Raw genomic sequence first — 23,947 nt, 5'->3', positions numbered from 1 at the left:
CTAACAGAAAAAAGGAGTCCAAAAAATCTTTTGTATATGTTGGTCAAATAAGTTTGTAAATATGATGTATATGTTTGCTCACTTATAGTTTGCATTGAGAGCTGGGCAGCACCAGACACAGTAGTCTGTGAGGTTGAAGGTTGCCTTCCTGACTGGGAGGGGCCATTGTCTTGCTAATGTTTACGGGAAGAGAGATTCTTCCCCCACCACCAAGAGGTGCAGAAGGATTTCTTCTTTCTCCCTTCCCTGATCCCTATCCCTCCATGGGAAAAACAGGTTTTCTGCTTTTCCCTTGGCTTTTCTTGTGGTTTGCCTGTCTTTGTGAGATACCAATAAACAAAATGGCCCACCATCCTCTGACTCTGCCATTTCTTTACCATCTGCCCAAATTTAATGAGAACTTGCATGTGAATGGCCACGATGGCAGTAGTGGCCCCTGGCCATACAACTGGCATAGCTTGTAGCAGGATTTGGATCAAATTGATATGGAGCTGCCACTCTTGAGGGGTGGGTAGAGGACTGGTTGCTGTTCTGGCTCCCCTTGGCTGTCCTTTTAGGGGTCGTGGGCTGGGTGATTTTTACTCAAGAGGAAACCAGGAGTTCTGTGTGAGAAGCCACCTGTGGTTGAAAGCTCCAGGATAAATTGCAAATCAAATGGCAGAAAAAATTGGAATTGGAGCAAGTACTGGAAAAGGAATTACAGGTTCGTGAGTTGCAGTTTGCCCTGGAAGCTGAACGTTTACTTACACCAGTAGTTGTTGGAGAAACAACTGCGGGTTCAAGATTTCGAGTCTCAGCTTCTGGCCAATGGCCAGCAGCCACAGGAGCCTAAATGACTGCCAATGGAGCAGCAGCATCCATGCCGGAGGACTGGCTTTGAGTCAGCAGGAGCAGGCGCTTCCAACTCCTCTTCTGAGAAGTCTCAGGCTGAAGCTGTCATAGGCACTCTGAGCTTAATCAGTGGTTGCCAAGAAGGTAAAAACCCAGCAACAAAAAGTCCCTCAAGGGCAGCCACAGCCTCCTACCCCAGTGTAAAGCCAGTAGCCACGGCCATCATCACAGCTGCCTGGCCCATGCAGGTTCGCATTGGATTCGGACAGTCGGTAAAGAAACAATGGAGCCAAAAACTGATGGGCCATCATCTTTAATCCTAGCTTGCACCCGGCGGGCAAGTAAAAACACACACTGGGCTCCAAACCCCGCTCATTCAGTGCTCACAAAGCTACTGACTTATCCGAGTTTCCTAGAATCAAAGGTTTCTAGCTCACTAGACTTTATTCCCCTCTGTTCCCTATCTCCTTCCTTCTCCCTGCACAAACTCTGCACAAACTGGCTTCTCACTCAACACTCCGCCATCTTGGCTGCTTCTCCTAGCCTCCTCCACGTGGCCTTTCTCTGCTCTCCTCTCTGCTCTCTGTACTAATGTTAATCTCAGGAACCAAGAGAGCAAGCTCCCGTTCTGCCCCCATTTTATACTATAGAAATCAAAACCTTTTAATCCAATATACAAAATAGGAAAGTCTCTAATACAAAGTCACTTATCTGAGGCATAATTGGATTGTACCACTCCACATCAAAAAAGGTGGGAAAGGCTTAGTCCTAAAACCAAGCCCTAAGCTACAAGGATTCTGCCTGCCCACAGCCCACCCCCAACACACATTAACATCACCTGGGTGATGGGCCTCTACATGGGCAGCGCCATCTTTAACAAAGTGAGCATAATATATTTTATCTGCCCAACACCTAGCTTGCACCCGGCGGGCAAGTAAAAACACACACTGGACTCCAAAACCCACTCACATTCAGTGCTCACAAAGCTACTGACTTAACCGAGTTTCCTAGAATCAAAGGTTTCTAGCTCACCAGACTTATTCACCTCTGTTCCCTACCTCCTTCCTTCTCCCTGCACAAACTTTGCACAAACTGGATTCTCACTCAACACTCCGCCATCTTGGCTGCTTCTCCTGGCCTCCTTCACGTGGCCTCTCTCTGCTCTGCTCTCTAATGCTAATTTTAGGAACCGAGAGCAAGCTCCCTTTCTGCCCCCATTTTATAATGTAGAAATCCAAACCTTTAATCCAATATACAAAATAGGGAAGTCTGTAATACAAAGTCACTTATCTGGGGCATGATGGGATTGCACCACCCCACATCAAAAAGGGTGGGAAAGGTTTAGTCCTAAAACCAAGCCCCAGGCTACAATGATCCTGCCTGCCCACAGCCTGCCCCAAAACACACTAATATCACCTGGGCAACAGGCTTCCATGTAGGCAGCGCCATCTTTAACAAAGTGAGCATAATATATATTATCTGCCCAACACCCGGTAATGGAACACTGTGTGGTCTAGCCCTATACCCAAGCAGAGCTAATGGAGCTGGGGACACAATTTACGCAGAACCCTACTAATCTCTGGTAGTCTGGTTACTACGATTATGGGGCACAGAACAGAGATGGAGAAATTGGCTGCTACTACCACACACTCCTCCTTGAGGCAGTGTCTTCAAAACTGCCATAAAAACCCAGGAAACCAACCCTATTAGAATGGGTAATGGCCACCATGTGTAAAGTCTGGCAGAATGCTAAAGAATTGCAGGGGGCAGTGAGTTGGAGGCAATACTATAGTGAGTTAGTAAAGGTCCTTTGGGAACCAGGTATGAAGAATGCTGCTTTCAACCCTGGGTCCTGTGGGCCAGACGAAGTGTTTATGGCAAAAATGAGGGACTTTATCCTTGCTAGTGCCCCATCAACCCATTTTGGGTCTCTTATGGCTATCTTGGGCCCCTGTGTGGGCCAGCCCATCAATGCAATTACACAGATGGTAGCAGATTTGGGAGAGCTGGAGTCTGTTCGGGATCATAAAGCAGTGAGAGCTGCTGCCTATGTTACACACACCCCCCTCTCCCGCCGACTAATAAGGGAAATAGGCCTGTAAAGGTTACCCAAACACAGATGTGGGTAGATTTGATTGCGGCTGGAGCAGATAAGGAGAAATAAGATGGGCAGTCTAATAAAATTCTTTTGGAGCTTTGGAAGCAGCTTAAACAAGAACAGAGGTTCCAGCCACTGAAGCAAAAGGCCCCAGCAGATACCAATAAAATGTTTGGTGAGCGGGCAGTTTGGTTACAAGATTAAATGATGGAGACAGCCAAGGGAGAGGAGAACTCCCAAGACCCATTGTACCAGTTCAAATAGTAAATGGCCAAGGGACCTAACAGGGATGGGCGGGGACCAAAGGCCACACATGGAACTGGCTATCCACTAGTCTCCTTCCAATGTACAATGGGTGTTGGCCTTGGTGGATACAGCTGCAGAATGTTCCCTCCTCTATGGGAACCTGTAAAGCCAGGAACCACGGCCAGGGCCACCATCACAGCCGTCCGGCCCCCCATGCAGGTTCGCATTGGATTCGGACAGTCGGTAAAGAAACCATGGAGCCAAAAACTGGTGGGCCATAGGTTTTAATTCTAGCTTGCACCCGGCGGGCAAGTAAAAATACACACTGGGCTCCAAAACCCAGTCACACTCAGTGCTCACAAAGCCACTGACTTATCCGAGTTTCCTAGAATCAAAGGTTTCTAGCTCACCAGCCTTATTCTCCTCAGTTCCCCATCTCCTTCCTTATCCCAGATACAAACTCTGTACAAACTGGCATCTCACTCAGCACTCCGCCATCTTGGCTGCTTTTCCTGGCCTTCTCCACGTGGCCTCCTTCCACTGCTGGCTCTACTCTCTCTGTTCTCTCATGCTAATCTCAGGAACCAAGAGCACAAACTCCCGTTCCGCCCCCACTTTATACTGTAGCTTCACAACCTCTAATCCAATATACAAAGTAGGGAAGTCTCTAATACAAAGTCACTTCTCTGAGGCATGATTGGATTGTACCACCCCACATCAAAATGGGGTGGGAAAGGCTTAATCCCAAAACCAAGCCCCAGGCTACAAACACATTAATATCACCTGGGCAATGGCCTCCATCTTTAACAAAGTGAGCATAATACATTTTATCTGCCCAACAGAACCCAAGCTGTTATAGGCACACTCAGAGCCCGATCAGTGGTTTGCTGGGACCCCCGTGGCCACTGATAGTTATGGGGCCAAACTGTTCAAGTGAAGCCAATGACTATTCCATTTAGGACAGGAAGACTGCCTCCTAAACCATATAAGGTGCATGTATCTCCTAAGCCTGAATATATTTTGGGGGTAGATGTCTTCCAAGGATTATGGTTGGAAACTACAGCTGGAGAGTTCTGGCTGCGGATCAGGGTTGTGAAGGCAGTGTTGCGGGAATACACATCACATTCCCCTTTGCAATTACTTATTCCTTGGCGTGTGACTAATACCAAGCAGTACCGCCTGCCAGGTGGTTATGAAGAAATCATAGGGACAATCTTCGAACTAGAAAAGGTGGGGGTCATCCGACCAGCACACAGTCCTTACAACTCCCTGGTATGGCCTGTGCGCAAAGCAGATGGAATCTGGAGAATAACAGTAGATTACAGAGAACTTAATAAAGTTGTTCCCCCTTTGCATGCTGCTGTTTCCTCGATAGCTAAAATGATGGATTGGATAAGCCATGAGATGGGGACATAGCACTTTGTGGCAGACTTGGCCAATGCCTTTTGCTCTATTGATATAGCTGCAGAGAGTCAAGACCAATGTGTCTTTAGTTGGAAAGGGAGACAATGGACCTTTACAGTGTTACCTCAGGGCTATTTGCTTAGCCCCACCTTGTGTCATGGGCTGGTGGCTGCTGACCTGGCTAAATGGAAACAGCCAGAGGCAGTTCACATGTACCATTATATTGATGATATTATGCTAACTAGTGATTCTCTTCCAGAATTGGAGCAAGCAGTCCCTACCCTGCTATCCCATTTGAAAGCATGTGACTGGGCAGTCAACGAGAACAAATTACAAAAACCCGGGTTATCTGTTAAATTCTTGGGAGTTGTCTGGTTGGGTAAGACAAAAGTTATCCCTGACACAGTTATAGATAAGATCCAAGCATAATTTGGTAATTCTATTGTTATAGTTTGTACTGTTTCTGTTTATGCAATGACTTCAAACCTCGCACAGTAACCATCATGAAAGATACCTGTGGTGTAGATTGTAAAGTGAGCAAAGGGGTGGAATGTTGGTCAAATAAGTTTGTAAATATGATGTATATGTATGCTTGCTTATAGTTTGCATTGAGGGCTGGGCAGTGCCAGATACAGTGGTCTGTGAGGTTGCCAGTTGCCTTCCTGATTGGGAGGGGCCACTGTCTTGGTAATGTTTACTGGAAGAGAGATTCAGCCCCTGCCACTGAGAGCTGCAGGAGGATTTCTTCTTTCTTCCCTTCCTGATCCCTTGCCTCCATGGGAAAAACAGATTTTCTGTTTTTTCCCTTGGCTTTTCTTGTGGCTTACCTATCTTGGTGAGACACCAATAAACAGAATGGCCCACCATCCTCCGACTCCACCATTTCTTTACCATTTGCCCGAATTTAATGAGAACCTGCATGTGAATGACCACGATGGCAGCAGCGGCCTCTGGCCATACAGCTGACATGTGGATTTCTGTGTTTTTTGTTTTTGGAAAAAAGCCATGCATCATAGTGATAAAAACATTCTAGCTTGACCAGGAAGTGGCGCAGTGGATAGTGTCACACTGGGATGCAGAGGACACAGGTTTGAAACCCCGAGGTTGCCAGCTTCAGCACGGGGTTGTAGGTCTGAGCATGTGATAATAGACATGACCCTATGGTCACTGGCTTCAGCCCAAGGTCACTGGCTTGAGCAAGGGGTCAATTTTTCTGCTGTGGTCCTCCTGCCCTCTCCCCCTCCTCCAGTCAAGGCACACATGAGAAAGCAATCCATGAAAAACTAAGGTGCCGTAACAAAAAATTGATGCTTCTCATCTCTCTCCCTTCCTGTCTGTCTGTCCCAATCTGTCCCTCTCTCTGTCTCTCACTCCATCTCTGCCACATACACAACATGGTCAAAAAAAAAAAAAAAAGAGCAAGACAACAGTAAAGAGGATGATGAATGGCAAATGTTATTTTTGTAGCTAAATTATTCTATAATAGAATGTTTTGTTTTGTGACAAAGAGAGAAAGACAGACAGACAGGGACAGAAAAGAAGGGAAAGAGATGAGAAGCATCAATTCTTTGTTGAAGGGAAAGACTCCACAGAAATATAAATGATAGCTAACTTCAGAGTCGGGGTTACCTGGAGAACAGGAGGAGATCTCAGAATGTGGTAACCATAACAGGAGACTGGCCCGGTGTTACTTGAATGTAAGTACGTGGGATTCTTGGAGAAATGCCATCAAAAAACAGATGTCCTGCCTGACCAGGCAGTGACGCAGTGGATAGAGCATTGGACGGGGATGCGGAGGACCCAGGTTTGAGACCCCGAGGTTGCCAGCCTGAGCACAGGCTCATCTGGTTTGAGCAAAGCTTACCAGCTTGGACCCAAGGTCGCTGGCACGAGCAAGGGGTTACTTGGTCTGCTGAAGGCCCACGGTCAAGGCACATTTGAGAAAGCAATCAATGAACAACTAAGGTGTCGCAATGAAAAACTAATGATTGATGCTTCTCATCTCTCTCTGTTCCTGTCGGTCTGTCCCTATCTATCCATCCCTCTCTCTGACTCTCTCACTGTCTCTGTAAAAAAAAAAAAAAAAAAAAAAAAAGAACCAGATGTCCTTTATGGTTGATAAACTCTGAGACTCTGATTCTTTTCGTGACCTTGATCATGAAGGAGACAGTAGACATGCAGATTAAGGATGGTTTAGTTAGGAAAAAAGACTTTTGTAGTGTTCTAGTTTTATCTGCTGAGCTGTGGCTTTTGGAACTCAATAAATATGTAGTGGTGCAGTTTCTCGAGGCTGATTCCAATTCTGAGTTTCAAGCCTCTGCTTGTACTACTTTCATTTTATGTGTCTTATTCCTTGTGAATACGAACCATAAAAGAAATCATAACATCTGGTGCCCAACATAAGGCTCGAAAAGGAGCAGGTTTGCAGTCTTGGGATCATCAGACAGAAGGGGAAAAAAGCCCCCTCGGTGGTAAGCGAAGCCTTCGAGATATTTTAGGCAGAGTCAGGGGGAATTCCCTGTCTGTTGAGACCCAGGATATAAAAATATTGCACCATAAGAAATGATGATATCAGATCATTTACAATAACATGGATGGACCTTGATAACATTATACAGAGTGAAATAAGTACATCAGAAAAAACTAAGAACTATATGAATCCATACATAGATGGGACATAAAAATGAGACTCAGAGACATGGACAAGAATGTGATGGTAATGGGGTGGGATGGGGCGTGGGGAGGGCAAGAAAGGAGAGAGAGGGGGTGGGGGGAGGGGAAGGGCACAAAGAAAATCAGATAGAAGGTGACAGAAGACAAACTGACTTTGAGTGAGGGGTATGCAACATAATCAAATGTCAAAATAATCTGGAGATGTTTTCTCTGAACATATGTACCCTGATTTATCAATGTCACTGCATTAAAATTAATAAAAATAAGATAAAAAAATATTGCAAGCATTGGTAAAGGGGTCCTGTATAACTGTTAAAGATAAAAATTTTAAGTTACTTTTTAAAAATGTTAGGAAGCATTGTTACTGGTTCCAGCCACAAGAAAAAGCTGCTTTAAGTTTTAAAACATGGAAACAAATAATGAGAGGTTTACAGTGTGCTCATCAACAAGGAGACACTATTCCTCTTTCTGTTTGGTCTCTTTGTAATTTAACTTCCTAGGCTTTGCAACCATTACAGACTGATTCTCAATCCTCATGGCCTCCAGCTTGTGAAGTATAGTGGTACCTTGAGATACAAATTTAATTTGTTCTATAACTGAGCTCGTAAGTCAGTCAACTCATATATCAAACTGCCAATACTGGACCCGTGCGCCAATGCGCCAACTAGCGGCAGCTTCCCGAATCACAACTTGTATCTCAGAATTTCGCTCGGATCTCGAACAAAATTACAGACCGAGTCGCAGCTCATATCTCAAAAAATTCGTATCTTGGTCTGTTCGTATCTCCAGGTACTACTGTAATGTCTGATATTGATAATGGTTAAGTAAAAAACCAATATGGGTTGAGCTGTAGCCGCTAAAAAAAGAGAAGCTTGAAAATTTATATCAGTTGGTACAGACTCAATTAGAATTAGGACATATAGAGAAATCATAAAGTCCTTCGAATTCTCCAATCTTTGTAATAAAAAAACAATCTGGAAAATGGAAAATGCTTAACAATTTTCTTTAATGTTTTAGCAATAATCCTTTGAACTATCATTTTGTTTCTTTCTTATTCTTTGCCTGGAAATTTAGACAGCGGACTCAATTTAGACAGCGGACTCCTAATGGATGTGATTATGAAATCTCCCAGTAGCCGTGAGTTTTTCTTTTCCTCAGGGAGATTTTGATTAGTTCCATCCATCATTAGTCTCTCTGAAAACCCTAAGATCAGGTAGGCATCTTTCTAGTCTGATTGTCCTCTGAAATCCTAGGTTTCTCTGGTTTGTCTGAATCTAGTTTCTGTTTAGTTTTTGTTTGATGTTGTCTAAAATGTAATTTTAAGGCCTGAATTAAGTTCTTGAGTGCAAAAATTGGAAATGCCAGCTCTTATGTTGAAAATATAGTTTTATCCTTACATTTTTTGCTTTAAAATGGGAAATTGTAAGGAGTGCTCACTTAAATTTAAATTGAATGGAATGTGGATCCTAAAGACTTGCTAATTTAAGGATGAGAAAATGGCGACGAGGTAGGCAGATGTTACAACTCCCACCTCCCAGAACCAAAGTGGATTACAACTTAACTTGGGAACAATCATCTTGAAACACTAACTTTGGACTAAACTAAGAGGAATGTATAACCAAACATCACCGAAAAACCCACACTGCGACTGGTAGGAAGGGCGGAGATGCAGAAGGGGCTGCCCCACCCCCAGGAATAAGCAGAAGCCCAGAGGGTCTCTCACGGTGGGTTGGGTTGCCTGGAGAATTGTGGGTCTGCAGCCCCAGAGACTAGAGGAGGCATACGGACATTATTTAGCTGAAAGAAGAGCCATGTAACTGTTTGTGAGAGGGAGCCAGAACTCTCAGACCCAGGCTCCATCTTAAAGGGACCACACAAAACGCTTTAATTTTTACACTATAAATATAAGGCAGACCAGGGGCTCTCTCCCTCTCTGATCTTGCCATCAGCATTGAAGAGGCCTCCCAATCCAATCCTATTTTCTTGGAATGAGGGAAAATGGCAAAGGAGTAGGCAGACGTTACAACTCCCACCTCCCAGAATCAAAATGAATTACAACTTAACTTATGAACAATCATCTTGAAAAATCAACTTTGGACTAAACTAAGAGGAATTTATAACCAAGCATCACTAAAGGAACCACACTAAACTGGTAGGAAGGGTAGAGATGCAGAAAGGGCTGCCCTGCTCCCAGGAGTGAGAGGCGGCCCAGAGGGTCTCTCAATGTGGAGTGGGTTTCCGGGAGAGTTGCGGACCATTAGCCCTAGGACTGAGGCCCCAGACTACAGGAGGCGTACGGACAGTATTTAGCTGAAAGAAGAGCCGGGTTACTGTTTCTAAGAAGAAGACAGAACTCTCAGACCCAGGCTCCATATTAAAGGGACCACACAGAAAACCTCATTCACAGCCACTTACCTGGGGCTCCAGGAGAGGGGAGTGATGAGAGGACTGGAGTTACGAGAGGAGAGTGTAGTTTCAAGGCAGAGAAAGAATGTGGGGGACAGCTACCTGACCCCTATACTGGGTCACTCCCCAAACCTAAAGGGCCCATTTTTCCTGGGAGAATCAAGCCAGCAACAAGAAGCAATTATCCCACACAACAGAGGCTCTACTTCTCCAGTCAGTGCAGAGAGACACTTAGAAGCAGGGGACACATCAGGGACACAGGATTGGAGTGCTGAGGTCTGGGCTACACGGCCCCTCCAAACTGCTGAGTACCCTATGAAGGGCGGGAGAACCAAGCTGTGACGGCACAGATAGGAGGGTGGCGGTGGGGGGCAGAGCCCAGAGAAGCATCTCGCATACCCTTGAAGGGTGGAGCCCAGTGGCCTGCGCTGTGAAGGAAAGGAGTAGAGCCCCCAGAGGCATCTCACATGCCCGCAGGAGCAGATCCCGGAGAGGCAGCCCGCACAGCCATGAGGGGAGGAGCCCAGCAAGGCAAGGAGTCCCCTGCGCCAGCAGAGCAGGCTGAGCTGTGGCACAAGCCATCACTGATGTCCAAGTGCCTAAGGAGGCAGAGGTAGAATGAGCCAGCGGAAAGTCCTCACATCAGGAATAGAGTGGTCACAAACACTGGCCAAGAGTAGATAAAAGTCAACTTAGGAATGTAGCTGATAGTTACAATGGCATCAGGGCCCAGCAGAGGCAGCCACAAATCCTGATTTACCTGTAGCTCCAAGAAGGTTGCTAAGGCCCATTCAAAAGCAGTGACTCCCACTGATCTGCACCAGGTTCTGGCCAGAAAGTTCCAGGGCAAGTACATCCAGCAGCCAGATATGGAAAGCTCAAGAACTAACAATCATAGTTAGAGTGGTATCTAATTTATACAGAGATATAATGGGAAGACAGAGCAGTGCAAGTCAAATGAATCAACAAGAGAAATCACCAGAATAAGAACGGAATGAAATAGGAATAAACAAGATACCGATGCAGAGTTTACAATAATGATTGTGAGCATGCTTAAAGATCTTAGAGCAACAATAGATGGACAAAACGAGCCCCTAAACAAAGAGATATCTGGCATCAAAAAAAACATTGAAATCACAAAAAAGAATCAGACAGAAATGACAAACACCATATCAGAAATGAAGACTATACTAGAAGGAATTAAAAAAAGGCTGGATGAAGCAGAGGATTGAATCAGAGATTTAGAGCAGTGGTCCCTAACTTTTTTGGGGCCACGAACTGGTTTAATGTCAGAAAATATTTTCACGGACCAGCCTTGAGGGTGGGGCGAATAAATGCACAAAATAAAATTATGCGACTGGCGTAAAAACTGCGGTATTTTTAAATATAATTGTCGAACTTACGAGACAAGCGTCAAGAGTGAGTCTTAGATGAATGTAACAGAGGAAATCTGGTCATTTTAAAAATAAAACATTGTTCAGATTTAAGTATAAAGAAAACAAAAATAATGTAAGTTATTTATTCTTTCTATGCGGACCGATACCAAAGGCCCATGAACCAGTACCAGTCTGTGGCCCGGGGTATGGGGACCACTGATTTAGAGGACAAGATCAATGAAAGAACAGAAGCAGAACAGCAAAAAGAAAAGAGAATAAAAAAGTCTGAGGAAACTCTGAGAGCTCTGTGACAACATGAAGTAAAACAATATCTGCATAATAGGGGTTCCTGAAGGTGAAGAGAAAGAACAAGGGATAGAGAATGTGATTGAAGAAATCATAGCTGAAAACATCCTTAAATTGATGCAGGAAAAAGTCACACATTTCAAGAAGCACAGAGAATCCTATTAAAATGGAACCCAAACAGACCTACACCAAGAGACATCATAATTAAAATACCAAAGCTAAGAGATAAAAAAATATATATACTAAAAGCAGCAAGAGAAAAAAAGCAGTCAATCACCTACAAAGGAGCTGCCAAATGAATGACATCCAACTTCTCCACAGAAACACTTGAGGCTAGAAGGAAATGGCAAGAAATACTCAAAGTAATGCAGAACAAAAACATACAACCAAGACTTCTTTATCCATCAAGGCTATCATTTAAAATTGAAGAAGAAATAAAAAGCTTCCCAGACAAACAAACAAAACCTAAAAAATTCACTACAGCAAAACAATGCTGCAAGAAATGTTAAGAGGCCTGTTGTAAATAGAACAAAGGGATAAAAAAATCTAGTGGAAGAGGAATGTATATTTAAAGAATAAAATGGCAAGAAACAACTGCATATCAATAATAACCTTAAATGTAAATGGATTAAATGATCCAATCAAAAGACATAGAATAGCTGCGTGGATAAGAAAACAGACCTGTACATATGCTGCCTAAAAGAGAACTACCTCAAAACAAGAGAAACACATAGACTGAAAGTGAGAGATGGAAAAAAATATTTCATAAAAATGGAAATTTAAAAAATGCTGAAGTAGCAATACTTATATCAGACAAAATAGACTTTAAAACAAAGGCATAGAAGGTCACTACATAATGATAAAGGGAGCAATTCAACAGGAAGATATAACCATTATAAATATCTATGTGCCTAATATAGGAGTACCTAAATACATAAAGCAGATTTTGATGGGCATAAAGAGAGAGATCAACAGCAATGCTATAATAGTAGAGAATTTCAATACCCCACTATAATCAATAGATAGATCCTCAAGAAAAAAAATTAACAAAGAAATAGCAGAGTTAAAGACACACTAGATCAACTAAATTTAATAGATATCTTCAGAACCTTTCACCCTAAAGCAGCAGAATATACATTTTTTTCAAGTGTTCATGATACATTCTCTAGGATAGACCACATATTAGGACTCAAAACGAGTCTCACTAAATTTAAGAAGATTGAAATCATATCAAGCATCTTCTCTGATCACAATAGCATGAAACTAGAAATTAACTACAATAGAAAAACTGAAAAACATTCAATCACTTGGAAACTAAATAGCATGTTATTAAATAATGAATGAGTTAACAATGAGATCAAGGAAGAAATAAAAAATTTCCTTGAAACAAATAAAAATGAACATACAACTCAAAATTTATGAGACACAGCAAAAACAGTCCTGAGAGGGAAGTTCATAACATTACAGGTCTATCTTAAGAAGCAAGAAAAAGCTCAACTAAACAACTTAACCCTGCTTCTAAAAGACCTAGAAAGAGAACAGCAAATAAAGCTCAGAGGAAGTAGAAGAAAGGAAATAATAAAGATCAGAGTGAAAATAAATGACATAGAGGCTAAGAAACAATACAGAAGATCAATGAAACCAAGAGTTGGTTCTTTGAAAAGGTAAACAAGATGGATGAACCTTTAACCAGACTCACTAAGAGAAACAGAGAGAGGACTCAAATAAATAAAATTAGAAATGAGAGTGGAGAAGTAACAAATGACATTGCAGAAATACAAAGAATTGTAAGAAAATACTATGAAGAACTGTACATCAAAAAATTAGACAACCTAGGTGAAATGGACAAATTCCTTGAAACATATAATCTTTCAAAAATTAATCTGGAAGAATCAGAAAACCTAAATAGACTGATTAGAACAAATGAGATTCAAACAGTTATCAAAAAACTCCCAACAAAGAAAAGCTCTGGGCCAAATGGTTTCATAGGTGAATTCTACCAAACATTCAAAGAACTAACTCCTATCCTTCTCAAGCTATTTTTAAAAATTCAAGAGGAGGGAAGACTTCCCAGCTCCTTTTATGAGGCAAGCATAATCCTCATTCCAAAACCAGGCAAAGATGCTACAATGAAAGAAAACTATAGGCAAATAGCCCTGATGAATTTAGATGCTAAAATTCTCAACAAAATATGAACAAACCGAATCCAGCAATACATGAAAAAAAGGCAAGGCTGGTACAATATTCGCAAATCAATCAATGTGATTCATCACATAAACAAAAGGAAAGATAAAAATCACATGATAATATCAAGATGCAGAAAAAGCATTTGATAAAATCCAGCACCCACTTATAATCAAAACTCTCAGCAAAGTGAAAATACAGGGAACATATACCTCAACATGATAAAGTCCCTCTATGACAAACCCACAGCCAACATCATACTCAATGGGCAAAAATGAAAAGCAATCCCCTAAAGATCAGGAACAAGGCAGGGGTGTCTCCTTTCCCCAATCTTATTGAACATAGTTCTGGAAGTCCTAGCATCCTGTGCTCCTGGAGTACGGTATGTGGCGGCGCTGCAAAGCAGGTGTCACTCATGTACAGTACTACTTCCGGTGATGCGGGACGCACGTGTCACAGCTCCTGAAGCGCATCATATCACTTGTTACAGCTAGCAGTGACAAATATGGAACGGGTCATTGACCATTTCATTTGCCAAAAGCAGGCCCATAGTTCCCATTGAAATACTGGTCAGTTTGTTGATTTAAATTTACTTGTTCTTTATTTTAAATATTGTATTTGTTCCCGTTTTGTTTTTTTACTTTAAAAGAAGATATGTGCAGTGTGCATAGAAATTTGTTTCTAATTTTTTTTTATAGTCCAGCCCTCCAATGGTCTGAGGGACAGTGAACTGGCCCCCTGTGTAAAAAGTTTGGGGACCCTTGCCCTAAAGTCTCAGTCAAAAAACTACTTGACCGATAAATGAATTCAGCAAGGTGCCAGGATATAAAATATTCAGAAATCAGAGGCATTTTTTACACCATCAATGAACTGTATGAAAGAGAAATTAAGAAAACAATCCCCTTCACTATTGCAACAATAAAAATATAAAGTACCTAGGAGTAAATTTAACCAAGGAGGTTAAAGATTTATACTTGGAAAATTATAAAACATTGATAAAAGAAGTCAAGAAAGATACAAACAAGTGGAAGCATATACCGTATTCATGGATAGGAAGAATAAACATCATTAAAATGTCTATATTACCCAAAGCAATTTATAAATTCAATGCAATTCCTATTAAAATACCAATTGCATACTTCAAATATATAGAACACATATTCCAAAAATTTATATGGAACCAAAAAAGAACAAGAATAGCCTTGTAATCTTGAAAAAGAATAAAGTGGGTGGTATCATACTTCCTGATATCAAGTTGTACTACAAGGCCATTGTACTCAAAACAGCTTGGTACTGGCATAAGAACAGGCATATAGATCAATGGAACAGAACAGAGAACCCAGAAATAAATCCGCATCTTTATGAACAATTGATATTTTACAAGGGTGGTAAGAGCATACAATGGAGTAAAAGACAGTTTCTTTAACAAATGGTGTTGGAAAAATTGGACAGCTACCTGCAAAAAAAACCCAACCAACCAAACAAACAAACAAAAAACTAGATCACAAACTTACACCATTCACAAAAGTAAACTCAAAATGGATAAAAAACTTAAATGTAAGTCATGAAACCATAATTATCTTGGAAGAAAACATAGGCACTAAGCTCTCTGACATCTGTTGCAGCAATATATTTGCTGATTTATCTCCACAGGCAAGTGAAATAAAGGACAGAATGAACAAATGGGACTACTTCAAACTAAAAAGCTTTTGCAGAGCTGAAGACAATATGAACAAAATAAAAAGTCAAACCACACAACGGGAGAACATATTCAACAATACGTCTGATAAGGGGTTAATAACCAAAATTCATAAAGAACTTGTAAAACTCAACACTAGGAAGATAAACAATCCAATCAAAAATGAGCAAGAGAAATGAATAGACACTTCTCTGAAGAGGACATACAGATGGCCAATAGGCAGATGAAAAAATGTTAAACATCACTAATCATTAAAATTAAAACCACATTTCACACCAGTCAGAATGGCGCTCATTAACAAAACAACGCATAATAAGTGCTGACTAGGATGTGGAGAAAAGGAAACCCTCCTTCACTGCTGGTGGGATTGCAGACTGGTATAGCTATTGTGGAAAACATTATGGAGATTCCTCAAAAAATTAAAAATGGAACTGCCTTTTGATCCAGCCATCCCACTTATAGGAATATATCCTAAGAATACCAAATCTCTGATTCAAATGAAGAAATGCACTCCCATGTTTATTGCAGCATTGTTTACAATAGCCAAGATCTGGAAACAGCCCAAGTGCCCATCAGTGGATTAAAAATCAGTGTATATACACAAATGGAATACTATGTGGCCATGAAAAAGAAAAAACTTACCTTTTGTGACAACATGGATGAACCTGGAAACTATTATGTTAAGTGAAATAAGCCAGGCAGAGAAATAAAAATATCATATGACCTCACTCATATGAGGAATCTAATGAACAATGTTAACTGAGGAATAGAGGCAGAGGTGGGATCAAACAGACCAGAGGGAAAGCAGAGGGAAACAGGATGAGATTATGGGATCAGAGAAGGGAAAGAGATTAGTTAAATTATATATACATTACACAGACCAGGACAGTAAATCCTGGAGGGAAAAAGGAAGACGTTGGGGGGGGGCAATGGGGATGTCGAGGGGTACACTTGGGTGGGGGAGAAATATATTCGGTAGGACACTTAAATCTATATTAACACAATAAATTAAAATCAATAAAAAAAAGGATTTGCTAATTTGGTTAGTATACTGTAAGGTATATTCAGAGTTAGAAGCCAAATAGTAATTCAAGTATTAGGATTAATCAAATTTATGTATTACACTTGTGTTTCTGTGCTAAAAATTGTCTTGTTTGTATGTAAAGATATGCTCAGATCTGTGAAACAAAGGAATGAAGCAAAATTAAGCAGGGATCTAAATGTTTTTTACAATGGGAAAATAACAAGGGTCATTTGGCCTCTGATGAAGAAAAACATTTATCTTTTAAACAATTAAAGGAGTGACTTTTTAAAATACTGTCTAAACTTTCTGACAAGGAGGTTTGACATAGTATTAACCCCTTCAAAATTGAACAAGATAATTAGCCTCCGCCTCCTCCTTCTATTGCTCCCTCTGCTCCACCACCATTTTCCTTATTTTCCTTGTATCCAGCCCTACCCACAGAATCCATTTGAATATTCAGTACCTATTATTGTACCTGAAAAACAAGCTAAGGGACCTATTCTTATACCTTTTATGAAAGGAATAATGCAGGCTAGAGAAGAAGGGGATTTAGAATTCATAAATCCAGCATTAGAAGCTTTTCCTGTCATACTCACTCCATTTGGACCTAATCTCAATTCCCCCAAAGGAGGTTTTTATACTCAATATGACCAAATCTCTGTCAAAGCTCCTAAAGAGTTAAAAACGACTTGCTCCCAGTATAGAACTAACTCTCCTTATACGCAGGGATTGCTATCCTCCTTCATGGACTATGAACGTTTTATCTCAAAAAATTTAGAGATGTTAGCTCAAACTGTTCTTTCAAAAGCGGAATAGTTACAATTTATGACTTAGTGGGAGGATCAGGCTTGTATTCAAGCTAATCAGAATGTTAACGCTAAACCTCCTGTTAGTATTACACAAGATGAACTTTTTAGACAGGAACAGTTTGCTGATTTACAACAGCAATGTAGGCCAAATATACGGGTGAGGATTTGCTCTTATATCCACAGATACGGGAGACCAGTGGATACCTTCCAGAAGATTAAAGCCTCAGCATGAGTCGGAAATAGAAGAGAGGGAGATTTGACATCTTTGAGCCATCAGAAATAGAAATAAAGAGATTTAGCCTAGAGCCAAAGGTTATTAGAGAAATGAAGATGAAGGCAACTACAACACAAAAAGCTGAACTGCCTACTGGGGGCAACTAAAGAAACTTATCCAGGAGGAAAAATATTTTAATTAAGTCTAAGACTCCAAAAACATCCTTGACTCTGTTTCTGGCAATGTTGGCTGTTATGTCTATAACAATAAGCAGAACTAACTATTCTTACTAAGTTTATATTCCTTCTACAAGGAATGTTGAATAGCATTATGTCAAAATTATGTAAATTAACCTTTAGAAAAAATTTGTCAGAAATATCCTCAATCTATTATATAGATGACATATTGATAGCTTGTAAGAATAATGCTAAACTTTTAGTCATCCTTAAAGATGCTTCTGAAACCTTGAAATCAATATGGTTTAATATAGCTGAAAACAAAATTCAAACATCGTATCCTTTTAACTATTTAGGGCATATAATTGAAAACCAAAGAATTATCCCTCAAAAAGTCAGTTTACGAACTGACTCTTTAAAAACCTTAACTTAGAGAAAATCTGTACTTTAGTTACTAAAAGTGGACTTCAGATAAGTCAACTGACTAGAAATGATCCGAATAAAATTATCTACCCTTAACATGTAATCACATTTCAGACAACTGGAAATTAAATATTGATTGGCAAATTGCGTTACCTGATTATTTTGGTACCATGAACAATCAGTATCCTACAGATCAGGGGTCGGGAACCTTTTTGGCTGAGAGAGCCATGAACATCACATATTTTAAAATGTAATTCCGTGAGAGCCATACAATATGTTTAACACTAAATACGAGTGAATGTGTGCATTTTATGTAAGACCAACACTTTTAAAGTAAAATAAGTCTCTGAATTATTTTTAATAATGCTGTTATGCTGTTGCTAACCAATGATGAATGAAGTACTTCTTACCATTAATGTGACTTCTGGTGCTGCATGGTTTTGCCAATGGCTTTGTAGTCTGGTTGATACGTGGTAAGGTTAAGCTTCATGCAGGTGTTGAGACTTCCATCTGTTAAATGTGATCGTAGGTTGGTCTTAACGTTCTTTACATGTGAGAAAGACTGCTCACATGCATATGTAGAGCCAAATATTGTCAGTACAGCGATACTCACGCTGCAGTGTGTGGTATATGACGGGAAGCACATTCCAAGTTTTGACAATCGGCTGGTCCGTGGGTTGAAGTTTTTTCATTTCTCCCCACTTGTGTTTGCTTGCCAACTCTGCTTGCTGTTGTGCAAGTCTTTCCAAATCTTCATTCAGTGACTTGATCTTATTCACCCACATGTCTGAGGCCTTCAGGTCCGCAGCTTGTAGCCCAAAAATCTCTGACGGAGACACCAGGGATGTAACTCTGGTCGGCACTGTCCACTGCACACTTGTGTGGATGGGTGATGAACTTAAAAGACGAATGTGTCACAAAATTCTCCAAAGCGTGCTTTGAATGACTGCAGGAGATGAGATGTGAAGCCCACTAGCTGCTGGAGATCAAGATGTTGAGCAGGGTCACTTGCTGTACATGCATCTTTAAACTCTCTCAGTTTTTCAATAGGTGTAGTAAACAACCTGTTTCAATGTTGGTGATGAAGAATTCCAGCTTGTTTTCAAATGCAAACACTGTTTGTTGAAGGGATAAGACTATTTCCAACGCCTTGCATTTTCACATTGAGCTGGTTCAGATGTTCAGTCATGTCCACGAGGTAGTATTGTAGAACTTCAGGAGCCACTCAGTGTTAACTAACTCAAGATGCTCAATGTTTTTCATTTCAAGAAAAGTCCAGATTTTGCTCAGACAAGTCGTGAAACGGCTGAACACCTTTCTTCTTGACAACCAATGCACATTGCTGTGCAGAAACAGACCAGGATAATTATTCCCAACTTCATCTAGCAGTGTTTGAAACTGGAGATCATTTAAAGCTCGGGCAACAATAAAGTTGACCACCCGAATGACCAGTGACATCATCTCACCAAGCTGCTTGCCACACATCTGAGCACAAAGCGCCTCCTGATGTAGGATGCAGTGAAAACTTGGGTTTCTTTTCATGTTCATAAAGAAGCGCTACAAATCCTCTGTTTCTCCCCACTATGCATGGAGCACCATCAGTACACACTGAAATAAGTTTATCCATCGGTAGATTTTTTCTTTAGTGAACTCAGTGAAAGACTTGAATAAATCCTCCCATCTTGTTGTCTCTTTCATAGGCAAAACAGCAAGACTTTCCTCATGTAGTGTGTCACTGACAGCATACCTTGCAATCACGCTGAACTGGGATAAATGGCTTATGTCTTTTGACTCATCCAAAGTGAGAGAAAAAAATGGTGCTGCATTTATGTACTTCACTTTTGTTGCCTCAATTTGATTTGCCATTATGATGGTACGATTGTGAACAGTTCTTGTCGACAGAGGCATTTCTTTAATTCATTTGATTATCTTGTCTTTATCCGAAAAGTCATCAAAAAGTTCATTGGCAACATCAAGCATGAATGTTTTGGCATACTCCCCATCTGTGAATGGCTTTCCGTTTCTCACAATTGCTAAAGCACCAGCAAAGCTAGCTGAATTCCAGTCACCTTGTTGGGTCCAAACACGAAGTTGCTGCTGACTAGCTTGCATTCTGCACAGTAGAAGCTCTTGACATGCTTTCTTCCTGCTGTCCCCCGCTAGATATTTCAATGCAAATGTAGTATGGTGTGTGTCGAAGTGCTGCTTTATATTTGACCATTTCATTGATGCAATCTTACTGCATATTAGACACACTGCAGAACCTGTTCTTTCCACAAAGGCGAATTCCTCTGTCCATTCCTGCTGAAAAGTACAATACTCCTCATCTTTTTTCTTTTAGCCATCTTCTTCATCAAAAGGGTTTCTGCAATTAGCTAGCTGACTACTCAATTAAAAGAGGGAAGTTTACTTTCTGACCTCACAATGACCCTTGTACATTATGCATTATCCAATAAAAATTTGGTGTTGTCCCGGAGGACAGTTGTGATTGGCTCCAGCCACCCGCAACCATGAACATGAGTGGTAAGAAATGGATTATACTACATGAGAATGTTATATATATTATATATATATTATATATATATGTAATATATATATAATATATATATATACACACACACTTTTTTGTGTGTGTATTTTTCTGAAGCTGGAAACGGAGAGGCAGTCAGACAGACTCACGCATGCGCCCGACCAGGATCCACCCGGCACGCCCACCAGGGGGTGATGCTCTGCCCATCCGGGGCGTCACTTTGTTGCGACCAGGGCCACTCTAGCGCCTGAGGCAGAGGCCACGGAGCCATCCCCAGCGCCCGGGCCATCTTTGCTCCAATGGAGCCTTGGCTGTGGGAGAGGAAGAGAGAGACAGAGAGGAAGGAGAGGGGGAGGGGTGGAGAAGCAGATGGGCACTTTTCCTATGTGCCCTGGCCAGGAATTGAACCCGGGACTTCCGCACGCCAGGCCAACGCTCTACTACTGAGCCAACCTGCCAGGGCAAAAATGTTTTATATTTTTAATGTTGTTATATTCTGGGTGAGAATGTTTTATGTTTTTAATGTTATTATATTTTGGGCGAGAATGTTTTATATTTTTAATGTTATTATATTTTGGCCCTGGCCAGTTGGCTCAGTGGTAGAGTGTCGGCCTGGCGTGAGGAAGTCCCAGGTTCGATTCCCGGCCAGGGCACATAGGAGAAGTGCCCATCTGCTTCTCCACCCCTCCCCCTCTCCTTCCTCTCTGTCTCTCTCTTCCCCTCCCACAGCCGAGGCTCCATTGAAGCAAAGTTGGCCTGGGCGCTGAGGATGGCTCCGTGGCCTCTGCCTCAGGGGCTAGAATGGCCCTGTTCGCAACAGAGTGATGCCCCGATGGGCAGAGCATCACCCCCTGGTGGGCATGCTGGGTGGATCCCGGTTGGGCGCATGCGGGAGTCTGTCTGACTGCCTCTCTTTTTCCAGCTTCAGAAAAATACAAAAAAAAAAAAAAGTTATATTTTTTATTAAAGATTTGTCTGCGAGCCAGATGCAACTATCAAAAGAGCCACATCTGGCTTGCGAGCCATAGGTTTCCGATAAAAGAATTCAATTTTTAATAAAGAACAATGGATTTTGCCAACTAAAGTATTGACTCAGCCAATTCAAATAAATTAGGTATATCTGGGTATACTAGACCAGTGAGAAAAGTTAATAAAAAGTCCATATACATCAGTTTACAAAGCAGCGTTATCTGTTGTATTATTCTTAATAATTTTCCTTGCCCTATTGTTACTGATTCACAATATGTAGAACATACAGTCAAACTTATAGAAACTCTTTACATTTCAAATGATTGTTTCAAATTACACAAATTGTTTCAAGAGTTACAACTTATATTGTGAGAATGAAATTTGTCTATCTATATAAATCACATTCATTCTCATACAGCTTGACCAGGTCCTTCATCTAATGCAAATAATAAAATTGATCAATTTAGTTATTGGATCTGTAGAAATAGCCGCTAAATTTCATGCAGATACTCATATGAATAGAAAAGGTTTAATGCAAAAATTTAAGATAACCTGGTGAGGCCTGACCTGTGGTGGCGCAGTGGATCAAGTGTCGACCTGGAACACTGAGGTCGCTGACTCAAAACCCTGGGCTTGCCCTGTAAAGGCACATATGGGAGTTGATGCTTCCTGCTCCTCCCCCATTCTTTCTCTCCTCTAAAATGAATAAATAAAAATAATTTAAAAATTTTAAAGATAATGAGGTGAGAGGCTCAAAATATTTTTAGAAAATGTCCTCAGTGCAGTATTATAAATACTCCTCCATTTCCAAGAGGAACGAATCCTAGAGGCTAGAACAGTAATGATCTGTGGTAAACGGATATAACTCATATTTCTTCCTTTGGAAAACTTCTTATGTACACTGTTCCATTGATACCTAATCTTCCTTTCGATGAGCCACACCTTTGCCTGAAGAAAAGCTGATTGTTTCATTCAGTATTTTATAGAAGCTTTTAATGTTATGGGCATTTCTAAAGCAATTAAAACTGACAATGGTCCTGCCTATACATCTGCTAAATTTCAACAATTCTTAGCGTTCTGGAATATTAAACATACTACTGAAATTCCATATAATCCACAAGTACAGGCAATTATTGAGTGCAGTAATCACACTCTGAAAAATATGTTACTTAAACAAAAGGAGGGAGAAGGAAGGAGATTATCCCCTAGAATTCTGTTACACAAAGCTTACTTTAAATTTCTTAAATACAGGAGAGGATAATTTGACTGCTGCAGACAGGCATTGGGCAAAAAATAGTTCTAAGATTAATCAACCTGTGTATTACAAAAATGAATTGGATCAATGGATACCTGGTGTAATACATTGAGGAAGAGGGTTTGCTTGTGTCATTGCAGAATCCAGCGAAGTCCTTTGGATCCCTGCCCGATGAATTCAACTAACAACATGAGCAAGAGAAATAGATTCTCTCCATATCCTTCCATTGCCAAGATGGAAGCAGTGAACCTCAGAACAAAAACCTTAAAGGTGCTGCTGCCTCATACTGATAAGGCTAAAATACCAAGTTGGAGTCAACTTAAAAAGCTGACCTTTGAGGGTAAAAAAATGCTACAAACTACTAGAAAAGAACATAATGCTACTAATCTGTTCTTAGCAATGATTGCCTTGGTAACAATTCCGGTAAGTATGGCTGAAAATTTTAGTTACTGGGAATACATCTCTAATCCTCCATTAAGTAGAGCTATACATTAGGAAATAGTGCCATTCCTAATTTTGTTAATGACTCTAATTGGCTTCCAGGACCTTTTGATGATAAAGGCCCCTTAGTACCTTCAGAAGAAGGGATAAGATTAGAAAATTATACACCAAGAGTTAGTTGAGGGATTACCTATATGCATAGGATATGAGCCACATTGTTTAAAAATAGAAACTAGAATTTAGCTCTCTATTATAAAAAGTAACAGTAAAGGAGAAGGAAAAAAAAACACATTTGTTTTTGTTACAAGGATACAGATTTAAAGGTAATACAACTGTACATGATCCTGAACCTTCACCTGATTTACCACCCTGTCACACTGCAATTGTTAATCAGCTAAGTGAACAGGTATATTGTGAAAATTGCAGAGGTGAAACTGCTCAGGTTTTACTTAATTCCTTTGGAAATGCCATAGATTGGAGCCCTCATGGTTCTGCTTGAGTTAAAGTGCACGGTGCTGATCTAAGGTGGCATAAGAACAATGGTTCAATTATAGCTGATGGTCAAACTAATCATACTATCATATGGCATGGAAGAGGGATGTCACCTCAAGCTCCATACATAAAATTTGGTCCTATACAATGTCATTTCTGGAAAATAGCTATGGCACTTAAACACATGTCAGCGTAGAAAGGAGAAATCATCCTTCTAATCATACTATGTTAACCTTTAAAAAGAATGAGACACATTTTATATCTGCTTGTGTTAGATTGCCTTATATGTTTATTATCGGTGAAACCAAATGGACAGTTGAAAATTATTCTATAACTTGCAATAACTGTAGTTTTTATACGTGTATTAACTCTTCCATTCCTTTTTTTTTTT

The 23,947-nt window shown here is 40.7% G+C and overlaps 1 protein-coding gene across 12 annotated transcripts in view; it reads right to left on the bottom strand.

Moving 5' to 3' along the window:
- Window positions 1-23,947, bottom strand: part of CREM (cAMP responsive element modulator) — a 126,958-nt gene that overhangs the window by 89,389 nt on the left and 13,622 nt on the right. The gene's annotated exons all lie outside the window — the stretch shown is intronic.

The sequence above is a fragment of the Saccopteryx bilineata genome, chromosome 5, assembly GCF_036850765.1.
Source record: "Saccopteryx bilineata isolate mSacBil1 chromosome 5, mSacBil1_pri_phased_curated, whole genome shotgun sequence".
Taxonomy (NCBI): domain Eukaryota; kingdom Metazoa; phylum Chordata; class Mammalia; order Chiroptera; family Emballonuridae; genus Saccopteryx; species Saccopteryx bilineata.
The sequence above is the reverse complement of the archived record's forward strand: the minus strand, read 5'-3'. Positions and strand labels throughout refer to the sequence as shown.